Here is a 16916-nt window from a genome sequence, read left to right on the forward strand (position 1 = left end):
GGCTAAAAATCCATCCCTGAAAATAAATATTCTCTGAGTAGTGTGGAAATGCTGATCCTTACCCTGCCTGGGTTGTCCACTGAGCATTTCCGCGAGCTCTACCTGAAGTTCTCTGGGCATGGGATTTTGACATGTTCCCCAAACCAAAAGGAATGAGTGGGAAACAATCAAGACAACAGATAGAAGCACTTGCATTTGAATGAGTTTCAAGCATGCTTGGGTACTCATGTGATCTGAGTGACTCAGTTTCCGAATACAACTGTCGCGTGGTGCACCGCGACCTCCAGGCACCCCGGAGTTTCTGAAAAAAAATTTTCTGCGATTTTCACGAAACCACTTTTCTTCAACTTGAATTGGGCTAAAAATCCATCCCTGAAAATAAATGTTCTCTGAGTAGTGTGGAAATGCTGATCCTTAACCTACCTGGAGTGTCCACTGAGCATTTCCGCGAGCTCTACCTGAAGTTCTCTGGGCATGGGATTTTGACATGTTCCCCAAACCAAAAGGAATGAGTGGGAAACAATCAAGAAAAGAGATAGAGGCACTTGCATTTGAATGAGTTTCAAGTATGCTTGGGTACTCGTGTGATCTGAGTGACTCAGTTTTGGTATACAACTGTCGCGTGGTGCATCGCGACCTCAAGGCACCCCGGAGTTTCTGAAAAAAAATTTTCTGCAATTTTCACGAAACCACTTTTCATCAACTTGAATTGGGCTAAAAATCCATCCCTGAAAATAAATATTCTCTGAGTAGTGTGGAAATGCTGATCCTTACCCTGCCTGGGTTGTCCACTGAGCATTTCCGCGAGCTCTACCTGAAGTTCTCTGGGCATGGGATTTTGACATGTTCCCCAAACCAAAAGGAATGAGTGGGAAACAATCAAGACAACAGATAGAAGCACTTGCATTTGAATGAGTTTCAAGCATGCTTGGGTACTCATGTGATCTGAGTGACTCAGTTTCCGAATACAACTGTCGCGTGGTGCACCGCGACCTCCAGGCACCCCGGAGTTTCTGAAAAAAAATTTTCTGCGATTTTCACGAAACCACTTTTCTTCAACTTGAATTGGGCTAAAAATCCATCACTGAAAATAAAAATTCTCTGAGTAGTGTGGAAATACTGATCCTTACCCTGCCTAGGTTGAACACTGAGCATTTCCGCGATCTCTACCTGAAGTTCTCTGGGCATGGGATTTTGACATGTTCCCCAAACCAAAAGGAATGAGTGGGAAACAATCAAGACAACAGATAGAAGCACTTGCATTTGAATGAGTTTCAAGCATGCTTCGGTACTCGTGTGATCTGAGTGACTCAGTTTTCGAATACAACTGTCGCGTGGTGCACCGCGACCTCCAGGCACCCCGGAGTTTCTGAAAAAAAATTTTCTGCGATTTTCACGAAACCACTTTTCTTCAACTTGAATTGGGCTAAAAATCCATCCCTGAAAATAAAAATTCTCTGAGTTGTGTGTAAATGCTGATCCTTACCCTGCTTGGGTTGTCCACTGAGCATTTCCCCGAACTCTACCTGAAGTTCTCTGGGCATGGGATTTTGACATGTTCCCCAAACCAAAAGGAATGAGTGGGAAACAATCAAGAAAAGAGATAGAGGCACTTGCATTTGATTGAGTTTCAAGCATGCTTGGGTACTCGTGTGATCTGAGTGACTCAGTTTTGTAATACAACTGCCGCGTGGTGCACCGCGACCTCCAGGCACCCCGGAGTTTCTGAAAAAAAATTTTCTGCGATTTTCACGAAACCACTTTTCTTCAACTTGAATTGGGCTAAAAATCCATCCCTGAAAATAAAAATTCTCTGAGTACTGTGGAAATACTGATCCTTACCCTGCCTGGGGTGTCTACTGAGCATTTCCGCGAACTCTACTTGAAGTTCTCTGGGCATGGGATTTTGACATGTTCCCCGAACCAAAAGGAATGAGTGGGAAACAATCAAGACAACAGATAGAAGCACTTGCATTTGAATGAGTTTCAAGCATGCTTGGGTACTCGTGTGATCTGAGTGACTCAGTTTCCGAATACAACTGTCGCGTGGTGCACCGCGACCTCCAGGCACCCCGGAGTTTCTGAAAAAAAATTTTCTGGGATTTTCACGATACCACTTTTCTTCAACTTGAATTGGGCTAAAAATCCATCCCTGAAAATAAAAATTCTCTTAGTAGTGTGTAAATGCTGATCCTTACACTGCCTGGATTGTCCACTGAGCATTTCCGCGAGCTCTACCTGAAGTTCTCTGGGCATGGGATTTTGACATGTTCCCCAAACCAAAAGGAATGAGTGGGAAACAATCAAGACAACAGATAGAAGCACTTGCATTTGAATGAGTTTCAAGCATGCTTGGGTACTCGTGTGATCTGAGTGACTCAGTTTCCGAATACAACTGTCGCGTGGTGCACCGCGACCTCCAGGCACCCCGGAGTTTCTGAAAAAAAATTTTCTGCGATTTTCACGAAACCACTTTTCTTCAACTTGAATTGGGCTAAAAATCCATCACTGAAAATAAATATTCTCTGAGTACTGTGGAAATACTGATCCTTACCCTGCCTGGGGTGTCTACTGAGCATTTCCGCGAACTCTACTTGAAGTTCTCTGGGCATGGGATTTTGACATGTTCCCCAAACCAAAAGGAATGAATGGGAAACAATCAAGACAACAGATAGAAGCACTTGCATTTGAATGAGTTTCAAGCACGCTTGGGTACTCGTGTGATCTGAGTGACTCAGTTTCCGAATACAACTGTCGCGTGGTGCACCGCGACCTCCAGGCACCCCGGAGTTTCTGAAAAAAAATTTTCTGCGATTTTCACGAAACCACTTTTCTTCAACTTGAATTGGGCTAAAAATCCATCCCTGAAAATAAATGTTCTCTGAGTAGTGTGGAAATGCTGATCCATAACCTACCTGTAGTGTCCCCTGAGCATTTCCGGGAACTCTACTTGAAGTTCTCTGGGCATGGGATTTTGACATGTTCCCCAAACCAAAAGGAATGACTGATAAACAATCAAGACAACAGATAGAAGCACTTGCATTTGAATGAGTTTCAAGCATGCTTGGGTACTCGTGTGATCTGAGTGACTCAGTTTTCGAATACAACTGTCGCTTGGTGCACCGCGACCTCCAGGCACCCCGGAGTTTCTGAAAAAAAATTTTCTGCGATTTTCACGAAACCACTTTTCTTCAACTTGAATTGGGCTAAAAATCCATCCCTGAAAATCAATATTCTCTGAGTAGTGTGGAAATGCTGATCCTTACCCTACCTGGGGTGTCCACAGAGCATTTCCGGGAACTCTACTTGAAGTTCTCTGGGTATGGGATTTTGACATGTTACCCAAACCAAAAGGAATGAGAGGGAAACAATCAAGACAGCAGATAAAAGCACTTGCATTTGAATGAGTTTCAAGCATGCTTGGGTACTCGTGTGATCTGAGTGACTCAGTTTTCGAATACAACTGTCACGTTGTGCACTGCGACCTCCAGGCACCCCTGAGTTTCTGAAAAAAAATTTTCTGCGATTTTCACGAAACCACTTTTCTTCAACTTGAATTGGGCTAAAAATCCATCACTGAAAATAAAAATTCTCTGAGTAGTGTGGAAATACTGATCCTTACCCTGCCTGGGTTGTCCACTGAGCATTTCCGCGAGCTCTACCTGAAGTTCTCTGGGCATGGGATTTTGACATGTTCCCCAAACCAAAAGGAATGAGTGGGAAACAATCAAGAGAACAGATAGAAGCACTTGCATTTGAATGAGTTTCAAGCATGCTTGGGTACTCTTGTGATCTGAGTGACTCAGTTTTGTAATACAACTGTCGCGTGGTGCACCGCGACCTCCAGGCACCCCGGAGTTTCTGAAAAAAAATTTTCTGCGATTTTCACGAATCCACTTTTCTTCAACTTGAATTGGGCTAAAAATCCATCCCTGAAAATAAATGTTCTCTGAGTAGTGTGGAAATGCTGATCCTTAACCTACCTGGAGTGTCCACTGAGCATTTCCGGGGACTGTACTTGAAGTTCTCTGGCATGGGATTTTGACATGTTCCCCAAACCAAAAGGAATGAGTGGGAAACAATCAAGACAACAGATAGAAGCACTTGCATTTGAATGAGTTTCAAGCATGCTTGGGTACTCGTGTGATCTGAGTGACTCAGTTTTGGAATACAACTGTCGATTGGTGCACCGCGACCTCCAGGCACCCCGGAGTTTCTGAAAAAAAATTTTCTGCGATTTTCACGAAACCACTTTTCTTCAACTTGAATTGGGCTAAAAATCCATCCCTGAAAATAAATGTTCTCTGAGTAGTGTGGAAATGCTGATCCTTAACCTACCTGGAGTGTCCACTGAGCATTTCCGGGAACTCTACTTGAAGTTCTCTGGCATGGGATTTTGACATGTTCCCCAAACCAAAAGGAATGAGTGGGAAACAATCAAGACACCAGATAGAAGCACTTGCATTTGAATGAGTTTCAAGCATGCTTGGGTACTCGTGTGATCTGAGTGACTCAGTTTTGTAATACAACTGCCGCGTGGTGCACCGCGACCTCCAGGCACCCCGGAGTTTCTGAAAAAAAAATTTCTGCGATTTTCACGAAACCACTTTTCTTCAACTTGAATTGGGCTAAAAATCCATCCCTGAAAATAAAAATTCTCTGAGTACTGTGGAAATACTGATCCTTACCCTGCCTGGGGTGTCTACTGAGCATTTCCGCGAACTCTACTTGAAGTTCTCTGGGCATGGGATTTTGACATATTCCCCAAACCAAAAGGAATGAATGGGAAACAATCAAGACAACAGATAGAAGCACTTGCATTTGAATGAGTTTCAAGCATGCTTGGGTACTCGTGTGATCTGAGTGACTCAGTTTTGGAATACAACTGTCGCGTGGTGCACCGCGACCTCCAGGCACCCCGGAGTTTCTGAAAAAAAATTTTTTGCGATTTTCACGAAACCACTTTTCTTCAACTTGAATTGGGCTAAAAATCCATCCCTGAAAATAAAAATTCTCTGAATAGTGTGGAAATACTGATCCTTACCCTGCCTGGGTTGTCCACTGAGCATTTCCGCGAGTTCTACCTGAAGTTCTCTGGGCATGGGATTTTGACATGTTCCCCAAACCAAAAGGAATGAGTGGGAAACAATCAAGACAACAGATAGAAGCACTTGCATTTGAATGAGTTTCAAGCATGCTTGGGTACTCGTGTGATCTGAGTGACTCAGTTTTGTAATACAACTGTCGCGTGGTGCACCGCGACCTCCAGGCACCCCGGAGTTTCTGAAAAAAAATTTTCTGCGATTTTCACGAAACCACTTTTCTTCAACTTGAATTGGGCTAAAAATCCATCACTGAAAATAAATATTCTCTGAGTACTGTGGAAATACTGATCCTTACCCTGCCTGGGGTGTCTACTGAGCATTTCTGCGAACTCTACTTGAATTTCTCTGGGCATGGGATTTTGACATGTTCCCCAAACCAAAAGGAATGAATGGGAAACAATCAAGACAACAGATAGAAGCACTTGCATTTGAATGAGTTTCAAGCATGCTTGGGTACTCGTGTGATCTGAGTGACTCAGTTTCCGAATACAACTGTCGCGTGGTGCACCGCGACCTCCAGGCACCCCGGAGTTTCTGAAAAAAAATTTTCTGCGATTTTCACGAAACCACTTTTCTTCAACTTGAATTGGGCTAAAAATCCATCCCTGAAAATAAAAATTCTCTGAATAGTGTGGAAATACTGATCCTTACCCTGCCTGGGTTGTCCACTGAGCATTTCCGCGAGCTCTACCTGAAGTTCTCTGGGCATGGGATTTTGACATGTTCCCCAAACCAAAAGGAATGAGTGGGAAACAATCAAGACAACAGATGGAAGCACTTGCATTTGAATGAGTTTCAAGCATGCTTGGGTACTCGTGTGATCTGAGTGACTCAGTTTTGTAATACAACTGTCGCGTGGTGCACCGCGACCTCCAGGCACCCCGGAGTTTCTGAAAAAAAATTTTCTGCGATTTTCACGAAACCACTTTTCTTCAACTTGAATTGGGCTAAAAATCCATCCCTGAAAATAAAAATTCTCTGAATAGTGTGGAAATACTGATCCTTACCCTGCCTTGGTTGTCCACTGAGCATTTCCGCGAGCTCTACCTGAAGTTCTCTGGGCATGGGATTTTGACATGTTCCCCAAACCAAAAGGAATGAGTGGGAAACAATCAAGACAACAGATAGAAGCACTTGCATTTGAATGAGTTTCAAGCATGCTTGGGTACTCGTGTGATCTGAGTGACTCAGTTTTGTAATACAACTGTCGCGTGGTGCACCGCGACCTCCAGGCACCCCGGAGTTTCTGAAAAAAAAATTTCTGCGATTTTCACAAAACCACTTTTCTTCAACTTGAATTGGGCTAAAAATCCATCACTGAAAATAAATATTCTCTGAGTACTGTGGAAATACTGATCCTTACCCTGCCTGGGGTGTCTACTGAGCATTTCCGCGAACTCAACTTGAAGTTCTCTGGGCATGGGATTTTGACATGTTCCCCAAACCAAAAGGAATGAATGGGAAACAATCAAGACAACAGATAGAAGCACTTGCATTTGAATGAGTTTCAAGCATGCTTGGGTACTCGTGTGATCTGAGTGACTCAGTTTCCGAATACAACTGTCGCGTGGTGCACCGCGACCTCCAGGCACCCCGGAGTTTCTGAAAAAAAATTTTCTGCGATTTTCACGAAACCACTTTTCTTCAACTTGAATTGGGCTAAAAATCCATCCCTGAAAATAAAAATTCTCTTAGTAGTGTGTAAATGCTGATCCATACACTGCCTGGGTTGTCCACTGAGCATTTCCGCGAGCTCTACCTGAAGTTCTCTGGGCATGGGATTTTGACATGTTCCCCAAACCAAAAGGAATGAGTGGGAAACAATCAAGACAACACATAGAAGCACTTGAATTTGAATGAGTTTCAAGCATGCTTGGGTACTCGTATGATCTGAGTGACTCAGTTTTGGAATACAACTGTCGCGTGGTGCACCGCGACCTCCAGGCACCCCGGAGTTCCTGAAAAAAAATTTTCTGCGATTTTCACGAAACCACTTTTCTTCAACTTGAATTGGGCTAAAAATCCATCCCTGAAAATAAAAATTCTCTTAGTAGTATGTAAATGCTGATCCTTACACTGCCTGGGTTGACCACTGAGCATTTCCGCGAGCTCTACCTGAAGTTCTCTGGGCATGGGATTTTGACATGTTCCCCAAACCAAAAGGAATGAGTGGGAAACAATCAAGACAACAGATAGAAGCACTTGCATTTGAATGAGTTTCAAGCATGCTTGGGTACTCGTATGATCTGAGTGACTCAGTTTTGGAATACAACTGTCGCGTGGTGCACCGCGACCTCCAGGCACCCCGGAGTTTCTGAAAAAAAATTTTCTGCGATTTTCACGAAACCACTTTTCTTCAACTTGAATTGGGCTAAAAATCCATCCCTGAAAATAAAAATTCTCTGAGTACTGTGGAAATACTGATCCTTACCCTGCCTGGGTTGTCAACTGAGCATTTCCGCGAGCTCTGCCTGAAGTTCTCTGGGCATGGGATTTTGACATGTTACCTAAACCAAAAGGAATGAGTGGGAAACAATCAAGAAAAGAGATAGAGGCACTTGCATTTGAATGAGTTTCAACCATGCTTGGGTACTCGTGTGATCTGAGTGACTCAGTTTTCGAATACAACTGTCGCGTGGTGCACCGCGACCTCAAGGCACCCCGGAGTTTCTGAAAAAAAATTTTCTGCAATTTTCACGAAACCACTTTTCTTCAACTTGAATTGGGCTAAAAATCCATCCCTGAAAATAAATATTCTCTGAGTAGTGTGGAAATGCTGATCCCTACCCTACCTGGGGTGTCCACTGAGCATTTCCGGGAACTCCACTTGAAGTTCTCTGGGCATGGGATTTTGACATGTTCCCCAAACCAAAAGGAATGAGTGGGAAACAATCAAGACAACAGATAGAAGCACTTGCATTTGAATGAGTTTCAAGCATGCTTGGGTACTCGTGTGATCTGAGTGACTCAGTTTTCGAATACAACTGTCGCGTGGTGCACCGCGACCTCCAGGCACCCCGGAGTTTCTGAAAAAAAATTTTCTGCGATTTTCACGAAACCACTTTTCTTCAACTTGAAATGGGCTAAAAATCCATCACTGAAAATAAAAATTCTCTGAGTAGTGTGGAAATACTGATCCTTACCCTGCCTGGGTTGTCCACTGAGCATTTCCGCGAGCTCTACCTGAAGTTCTCTGGGCATGGGATTTTGACATGTTCCCCAAACCAAAAGGAATGAGTGGGAAACAATCAAGAAAAGAGATAGAGGCACTTGCATTTGAATGAGTTTCAAGTATGCTTGGGTACTCGTGTGATCTGAGTGACTCAGTTTTCGTATACAACTGTCGCGTGGTGCATCGCGACCTCCAGGCTCCCCGGAGTTTCTGAAAAAAAATTTTCTGCAATTTTCACGAAACCACTTTTCATCAACTTGAATTGGGCTAAAAATCCATCCCTGAAAATAAATATTCTCTGAGTAGTGTGGAAATGCTGATCCTTACTCTACCTGGGGTGTCCACTGAGCATTTCCGGGAACTCCATTTGAAGTTCTCTGGGTATGGGATTTTGACATGTTACCCAAACCAAAAGGAATGAGAGGGAAACAATCAAGACAGCAGATAAAAGCACTTGCATTTGAATGAGTTTCAAGCATGCTTGGGTACTCGTGTGATCTGAGTGACTCAGTTTTCGAATACAACTGTCACGTGGTGCACTGCGACCTCCAGGCACCCCGGAGTTTCTGAAAAAAAATTTTCTGCGATTTTCACGAAACCACTTTTCTTCAACTTGAATTGGTGTCAAAATCCATCACTGAAAATAAAAATTCTCTGAGTAGTGTGGAAATACTGATCCTTACCCTGCCTGGGTTGTCCACTGAGCATTTCCGCAAGCTCTACCTGAAGTTCTCTGGGCATGGGATTTTGACATGTTCCCCAAACCAAAAGGAATGAGTGGGAAACAATCAAGACAACAGATAGAAGCACTTGCATTTGAATGAGTTTCAAGCATGCTTGGGTACTCGTGTGATCTGAGTGACTCAGTTTTGGAATACAACTGTCGCGTGGTGCACCGCGACCTCCAGGCACCCCGGAGTTTCTGAAAAAAAATTTTCTACGATTTTCACGAAACCACTTTTCTTCAACTTGAATTGGGCTAAAAATCCATCACTGAAAATAAAAATTCTCTGAGTAGTGTGGAAATACTGATCCTTACCCTGCCTGGGTTGTCCACTGAGCATTTCTGCGAGCTCTACCTGAAGTTCTCTGGGCATGGGATTTTGACATGTTCCCCAAACCAAAAGGAATGAGTGGGAAACAATCAAGAGAACAGATAGAAGCACTTGCATTTGAATGAGTTTCAAGCATGCTTGGGTACTCGTGTGATCTGAGTGACTCAGTTTTGTAATACAACTGTCGCGTGGTGCACTGCGACCTCCAGGCACCCCGGAGTTTCTGAAAAAAAATTTTCTGCGATTTTCACGAAACCACTTTTCTTCAACTTGAATTGGGCTAAAAATCCATCCCTGAAAATAAAAATTCTCTGAATAGTGTGGAAATACTGATCCTTACCCTGCCTGGGTTGTCCACTGAGCATTTCCGCGAGCTCTACCTGAAGTTCTCTGGGCATGGGATTTTGACATGTTCCCCAAACCAAAAGGAATGAGTGGGAAACAATCAAGACAACAGATAGAAGCACTTGCATTTGAATGAGTTTCAAGCATGCTTGGGTACTCGTGTGATCTGAGTGACTCAGTTTTGTAATACAACTGTCGCGTGGTGCACCGCGACCTCCAGGCACCCCGGAGTTTCTGAAAAAAAATTTTCTGCGATTTTCACGAAACCACTTTTCTTCAACTTGAATTGGGCTAAAAATCCATCACTGAAAATAAATATTCTCTGAGTACTGTGGAAATACTGATCCTTACCCTGCCTGGGGTGTCTACTGAGCATTTCCGCGAACTCTACTTGAAGTTCTCTGGGCATGGGATTTTGACATGTTCCCCAAACCAAAAGGAATGAATGGGAAACAATCAAGACAACAGATAGAAGCACTTGCATTTGAATGAGTTTCAAGCATGCTTGGGTACTCGTGTGATCTGAGTGACTCAGTTTCCGAATACAACTGTCGCGTGGTGCACCGCGACCTCCAGGCACCCCGGAGTTTCTGAAAAAAAATTTTCTGCGATTTTCACGAAACCACTTTTCTTCAACTTGAATTGGGCTAAAAATCCATCCCTGAAAATAAAAATTCTCTTAGTAGTGTGTAAATGCTGATCCATACACTGCCTGGGTTGTCCACTGAGCATTTCCGCGAGCTCTACCTGAAGTTCTCTGGGCATGGGATTTTGACATGTTTCCCAAACCAAAAGGAATGAGTGGGAAACAATCAAGACAACAGATAGAAGCACTTGCATTTGAATGAGTTTCAAGCATGCTTGGGTACTCGTATGATCTGAGTGACTCAGTTTTGGAATACAACTGTCGCGTGGTGCACCGCGACCTCCAGGCACCCCGGAGTTTCTGAAAAAAAATTTTCTGCGATTTTCACGAAACCACTTTTCTTCAACTTGAATTGGGCTAAAAATCCATCCCTGAAAATAAAAATTCTCTGAGTACTGTGGAAATACTGATCCTTACCCTGCCTGGGTTGTCAACTGAGCATTTCCTCGAGCTCTGCCTGAAGTTCTCTGGGCATGGGATTTTGACATGTTACCTAAACCAAAAGGAATGAGTGGGAAACAATCAAGAAAAGAGATAGAGGCACTTGCATTTGAATGAGTTTCAACCATGCTTGGGTACTCGTGTGATCTGAGTGACTCAGTTTTCGAATACAACTGTCGCGTGGTGCACCGCGACCTCAAGGCACCCCGGAGTTTCTGAAAAAAAATTTTCTGCAATTTTCACGAAACCACTTTTCTTCAACTTGAATTGGGCTAAAAATCCATCCCTGAAAATAAATATTCTCTGAGTAGTGTGGAAATGCTGATCCCTACCCTACCTGGGGTGTCCACTGAGCTTTTCCGGGAACTCCACTTGAAGTTCTCTGGGTATGGGATTTTGACATGTTACCCAAACCAAAAGGAATGAGTGGGAAACAATCAAGACAGCAGATAGAAGCACTTGCATTTGAATGAGTTTCAAGCATGCTTGGGTACTCGTGTGATCTGAGTGACTCAGTTTTCGAATACAACTGTCGCGTGGTGCACCGCGACCTCCAGGCACCCCGGAGTTTCTGAAAAAAAATTTTCTGCGATTTTCACGAAACCACTTTTCTTCAACTTGAAATGGGCTAAAAATCCATCACTGAAAATAAAAATTCTCTGAGTAGTGTGGAAATACTGATCCTTACCCTGCCTGGGTTGTCCACTGAGCATTTCCGCGAGCTCTACCTGAAGTTCTCTGGGCATGGGATTTTGACATGTTCCCCAAACCAAAAGGAATGAGTGGGAAACAATCAAGAAAAGAGATAGAGGCACTTGCATTTGAATGAGTTTCAAGTATGCTTGGGTACTCGTGTGATCTGAGTGACTCAGTTTTGGTATACAACTGTCGCGTGGTGCATCGCGACCTCAAGGCACCCCGGAGTTTCTGAAAAAAAATTTTCTGCAATTTTCACGAAACCACTTTTCATCAACTTGAATTGGGCTAAAAATCCATCCCTGAAAATAAATATTCTCTGAGTAGTGTGGAAATGCTGATCCTTACTCTACCTGGGGTGTCCACTGAGCATTTCCGGGAACTCCATTTGAAGTTCTCTGGGTATGGGATTTTGACATGTTACCCAAACCAAAAGGAATGAGAGGGAAACAATCAAGACAGCAGATAAAAGCACTTGCATTTGAATGAGTTTCAAGCATGCTTGGGTACTCGTGTGATCTGAGTGACTCAGTTTTCGAATACAACTGTCACGTGGTGCACTGCAACCTCCAGGCACCCCGGAGTTTCTGAAAAAAAATTTTCTGCGATTTTCACGAAACCACTTTTCTTCAACTTGAATTGGTGTCAAAATCCATCACTGAAAATAAAAATTCTCTGAGTAGTGTGGAAATACTGATCCTTACCCTGCCTGGGTTGTCCACTGAGCATTTCCGCGAGCTCTACCTGAAGTTCTCTGGGCATGGGATTTTGACATGTTCCCCAAACCAAAAGGAATGAGTGGGAAACAATCAAGACAACAGATAGAAGCACTTGCATTTGAATGAGTTTCAAGCATGCTTGGGTACTCGTGTGATCTGAGTGACTCAGTTTTGTAATACAACTGTCGCGTGGTGCACCGCGACCTCCAGGCACCCCGGAGTTTCTGAAAAAAAAATTTCTGCGATTTTCACGAAACCACTTTTCTTCAACTTGAATTGGGCTAAAAATCCATCACTGAAAATAAATATTCTCTGAGTACTGTGGAAATACTGATCCTTACCCTGCCTGGGGTGTCTACTGAGCATTTCCGCGAACTCAACTTGAAGTTCTCTGGGCATGGGATTTTGACATGTTCCCCAAACCAAAAGGAATGAATGGGAAACAATCAAGACAACAGATAGAAGCACTTGCATTTGAATGAGTTTCAAGCATGCTTGGGTACTCGTGTGATCTGAGTGACTCAGTTTCCGAATACAACTGTCGCGTGGTGCACTGCGACCTCCAGGCACCCCGGAGTTTCTGAAAAAAAATTTTCTGCGATTTTCACGAAACCACTTTTCTTCAACTTGAATTGGGCTAAAAATCCATCCCTGAAAATAAAAATTCTCTTAGTAGTGTGTAAATGCTGATCCATACACTGCCTGGGTTGTCCACTGAGCATTTCCGCGAGCTCTACCTGAAGTTCTCTGGGCATGGGATTTTGACATGTTCCCCAAACCAAAAGGAATGAGTGGGAAACAATCAAGACAACAGATAGAAGCACTTGCATTTGAATGAGTTTCAAGCATGCTTGGGTACTCGTATGATCTGAGTGACTCAGTTTTGGAATACAACTGTCGCGTGGTGCACCGCGACCTCCAGGCACCCCGGAGTTCCTGAAAAAAAATTTTCTGCGATTTTCACGAAACCACTTTTCTTCAACTTGAATTGGGCTAAAAATCCATCCCTGAAAATAAAAATTCTCTGAGTACTGTGGAAATACTGATCCTTACCCTGCCTGGGGTGTCTACTGAGCATTTCCGCGAACTCTACTTGAAGTTCTCTGGGCATGGGATTTTGACATGTTCCCCAAACCAAAAGAAATGAATGGGAAACAATCAAGACAACAGATAGAAGCACTTGCATTTGAATGAGTTTCAAGCATGCTTGGGTACTCGTGTGATCTGAGTGACTCAGTTTCCGAATACAACTGTCGCGTGGTGCACCGCGACCTCCAGGCACCCCGGAGTTTCTGAAAAAAAATTTTCTGCGATTTTCACGAAACCACTTTTCTTCAACTTGAATTGGGCTAAAAATCCATCCCTGAAAATAAATATTCTCTGAGTAGTGTGGAAATGCTGATCCCTACCCTACCTGGGGTGTCCACTGAGCATTTCCGGGAACTCCACTTGAAGTTCTCTGGGCATGGGATTTTGACATGTTCCCCAAACCAAAAGGAATGAGTGGGAAACAATCAAGACAACAGATAGAAGCACTTGCATTTGAATGAGTTTCAAGCATGCTTGGGTACTCGTGTGATCTGAGTGACTCAGTTTTCGAATACAACTGTCGCGTGGTGCACCGCGACCTCCAGGCACCCCGGAGTTTCTGAAAAAAAATTTTCTGCGATTTTCACGAAACCACTTTTCTTCAACTTGAAATGGGCTAAAAATCCATCACTGAAAATAAAAATTCTCTGAGTAGTGTGGAAATACTGATCCTTACCATGCCTGGGTTGTCCACTGAGCATTTCCGCGAGCTCTACCTGAAGTTCTCTGGGCATGGGATTTTGACATGTTCCCCAAACCAAAAGGAATGAGTGGGAAACAATCAAGAAAAGAGATAGAGGCACTTGCATTTGAATGAGTTTCAAGTATGCTTGGGTACTCGTGTGATCTGAGTGACTCAGTTTTCGTATACAACTGTCGCGTGGTGCATCGCGACCTCAAGGCACCCCGGAGTTTCTGAAAAAAAATTTTCTGCAATTTTCACGAAACCACTTTTCATCAACTTGAATTGGGCTAAAAATCCATCCCTGAAAATAAATATTCTCTGAGTAGTGTGGAAATGCTGATCCTTACTCTACCTGGGGTGTCCACTGAGCATTTCCGGGAACTCCATTTGAAGTTCTCTGGGTATGGGATTTTGACATGTTACCCAAACCAAAAGGAATGAGAGGGAAACAATCAAGACAGCAGATAAAAGCACTTGCATTTGAATGAGTTTCAAGCATGCTTGGGTACTCGTGTGATCTGAGTGACTCAGTTTTCGAATACAACTGTCACGTGGTGCACTGCGACCTCCAGGCACCCCGGAGTTTCTGAAAAAAAATTTTCTGCGATTTTCACGAAACCACTTTTCTTCAACTTGAATTGGTGTCAAAATCCATCACTGAAAATAAAAATTCTCTGAGTAGTGTGGAAATACTGATCCTTACCCTGCCTGGGTTGTCCACTGAGCATTTCCGCAAGCTCTACCTGAAGTTCTCTGGGCATGGGATTTTGACATGTTCCCCAAACCAAAAGGAATGAGTGGGAAACAATCAAGACAACAGATAGAAGCACTTGCATTTGAATGAGTTTCAAGCATGCTTGGGTACTCGTGTGATCTGAGTGACTCAGTTTTGGAATACAACTGTCGCGTGGTGCACCGCGACCTCCAGGCACCCCGGAGTTTCTGAAAAAAAATTTTCTGCGATTTTCACGAAACCACTTTTCTTCAACTTGAATTGGGCTAAAAATCCATCACTGAAAATAAAAATTCTCTGAGTAGTGTGGAAATACTGATCCTTACCCTGCCTGGGTTGTCCACTGAGCATTTCCGCGAGCTCTACCTGAAGTTCTCTGGGCATGGGATTTTGACATGTTCCCCAAACCAAAAGGAATGAGTGGGAAACAATCAAGACAACAGATAGAAGCACTTGCATTTGAATGAGTTTCAAGCATGCTTGGGTACTCGTGTGATCTGAGTGACTCAGTTTTGTAATACAACTGTCGCGTGGTGCACCGCGACCTCCAGGCACCCCGGAGTTTCTGAAAAAAAATTTTCTGCGATTTTCACGAAACCACTTTTCTTCAACTTGAATTGGGCTAAAAATCCATCACTGAAAATAAATATTCTCTGAGTACTGTGGAAATACTGATCCTTACCCTGCCTGGGGTGTCTACTGAGCATTTCCGCGAACTCAACTTGAAGTTCTCTGGGCATGGGATTTTGACATGTTCCCCAAACCAAAAGGAATGAATGGGAAACAATCAAGACAACAGATAGAAGCACTTGCATTTGAATGAGTTTCAAGCATGCTTGGGTACTCGTGTGATCTGAGTGACTCAGTTTCCGAATACAACTGTCGCGTGGTGCACCGCGACCTCCAGGCACCCCGGAGTTTCTGAAAAAAAATTTTCTGCGATTTTCACGAAACCACTTTTCTTCAACTTGAATTGGGCTAAAAATCCATCCCTGAAAATAAAAATTCTCTTAGTAGTGTGTAAATGCTGATCCATACACTGCCTGGGTTGTCCACTGAGCATTTCCGCGAGCTCTACCTGAAGTTCTCTGGGCATGGGATTTTGACATGTTCCCCAAACCAAAAGGAATGAGTGGGAAACAATCAAGACAACAGATAGAAGCACTTGCATTTGAATGAGTTTCAAGCATGCTTGGGTACTCGTATGATCTGAGTGACTCAGTTTTGGAATACAACTGTCGCGTGGTGCACCGCGACCTCAAGGCACCCCGGAGTTCCTGAAAAAAAATTTTCTGCGATTTTCACGAAACCACTTTTCTTCAACTTGAATTGGGCTAAAAATCCATCCCTGAAAATAAAAATTCTCTGAGTACTGTGGAAATACTGATCCTTACCCTGCCTGGGGTGTCTACTGAGCATTTCCGCGAACTCTACTTGAAGTTCTCTGGGCATGGGATTTTGACATGTTCCCCAAACCAAAAGGAATGAATGGGAAACAATCAAGACAACAGATAGAAGCACTTGCATTTGAATGAGTTTCAAGCATGCTTGGGTACTCGTGTGATCTGAGTGACTCAGTTTCCGAATACAACTGTCGCGTGGTGCACCGCGACCTCCAGGCACCCCGGAGTTTCTGAAAAAAAATTTTCTGCGATTTTCACGAAACCACTTTTCTTCAACTTGAATTGGGCTAAAAATCCATCCCTGAAAATAAATATTCTCTGAGTAGTGTGGAAATGTTGATCCCTACCCTCCCTGGGGTGTCCACTGAGCATTTCCGGGAACTCCACTTGAAGTTCTCTGGGCATGGGATTTTGACATGTTCCCCAAACCAAAAGGAATGAGTGGGAAACAATCAAGAAAAGAGATAGAGGCACTTGCATTTGAATGAGTTTCAAGTATGCTTGGGTACTCGTGTGATCTGAGTGACTCAGTTTTCGTATACAACTGTCGCGTGGTGCATCGCGACCTCAAGGCACCCCGGAGTTTCTGAAAAAAAATTTTCTGCAATTTTCACGAAACCACTTTTCATCAACTTGAATTGGGCTAAAAATCCATCCCTGAAAATAAATATTCTCTGAGTAGTGTGGAAATGCTGATCCTTACTCTACCTGGGGTGTCCACTGAGCATTTCCGGGAACTCCATTTGAAGTTCTCTGGGTATGGGATTTTGACATGTTACCCAAACCAAAAGGAATGAGAGGGAAACAATCAAGACAGCAGATAAAAG

The sequence above is a fragment of the Atractosteus spatula genome, chromosome 8 (assembly GCF_055471065.1).
Source record: "Atractosteus spatula isolate fAtrSpa1 chromosome 8, fAtrSpa1.hap1, whole genome shotgun sequence".
Classification (NCBI taxonomy): domain Eukaryota; kingdom Metazoa; phylum Chordata; class Actinopteri; order Semionotiformes; family Lepisosteidae; genus Atractosteus; species Atractosteus spatula.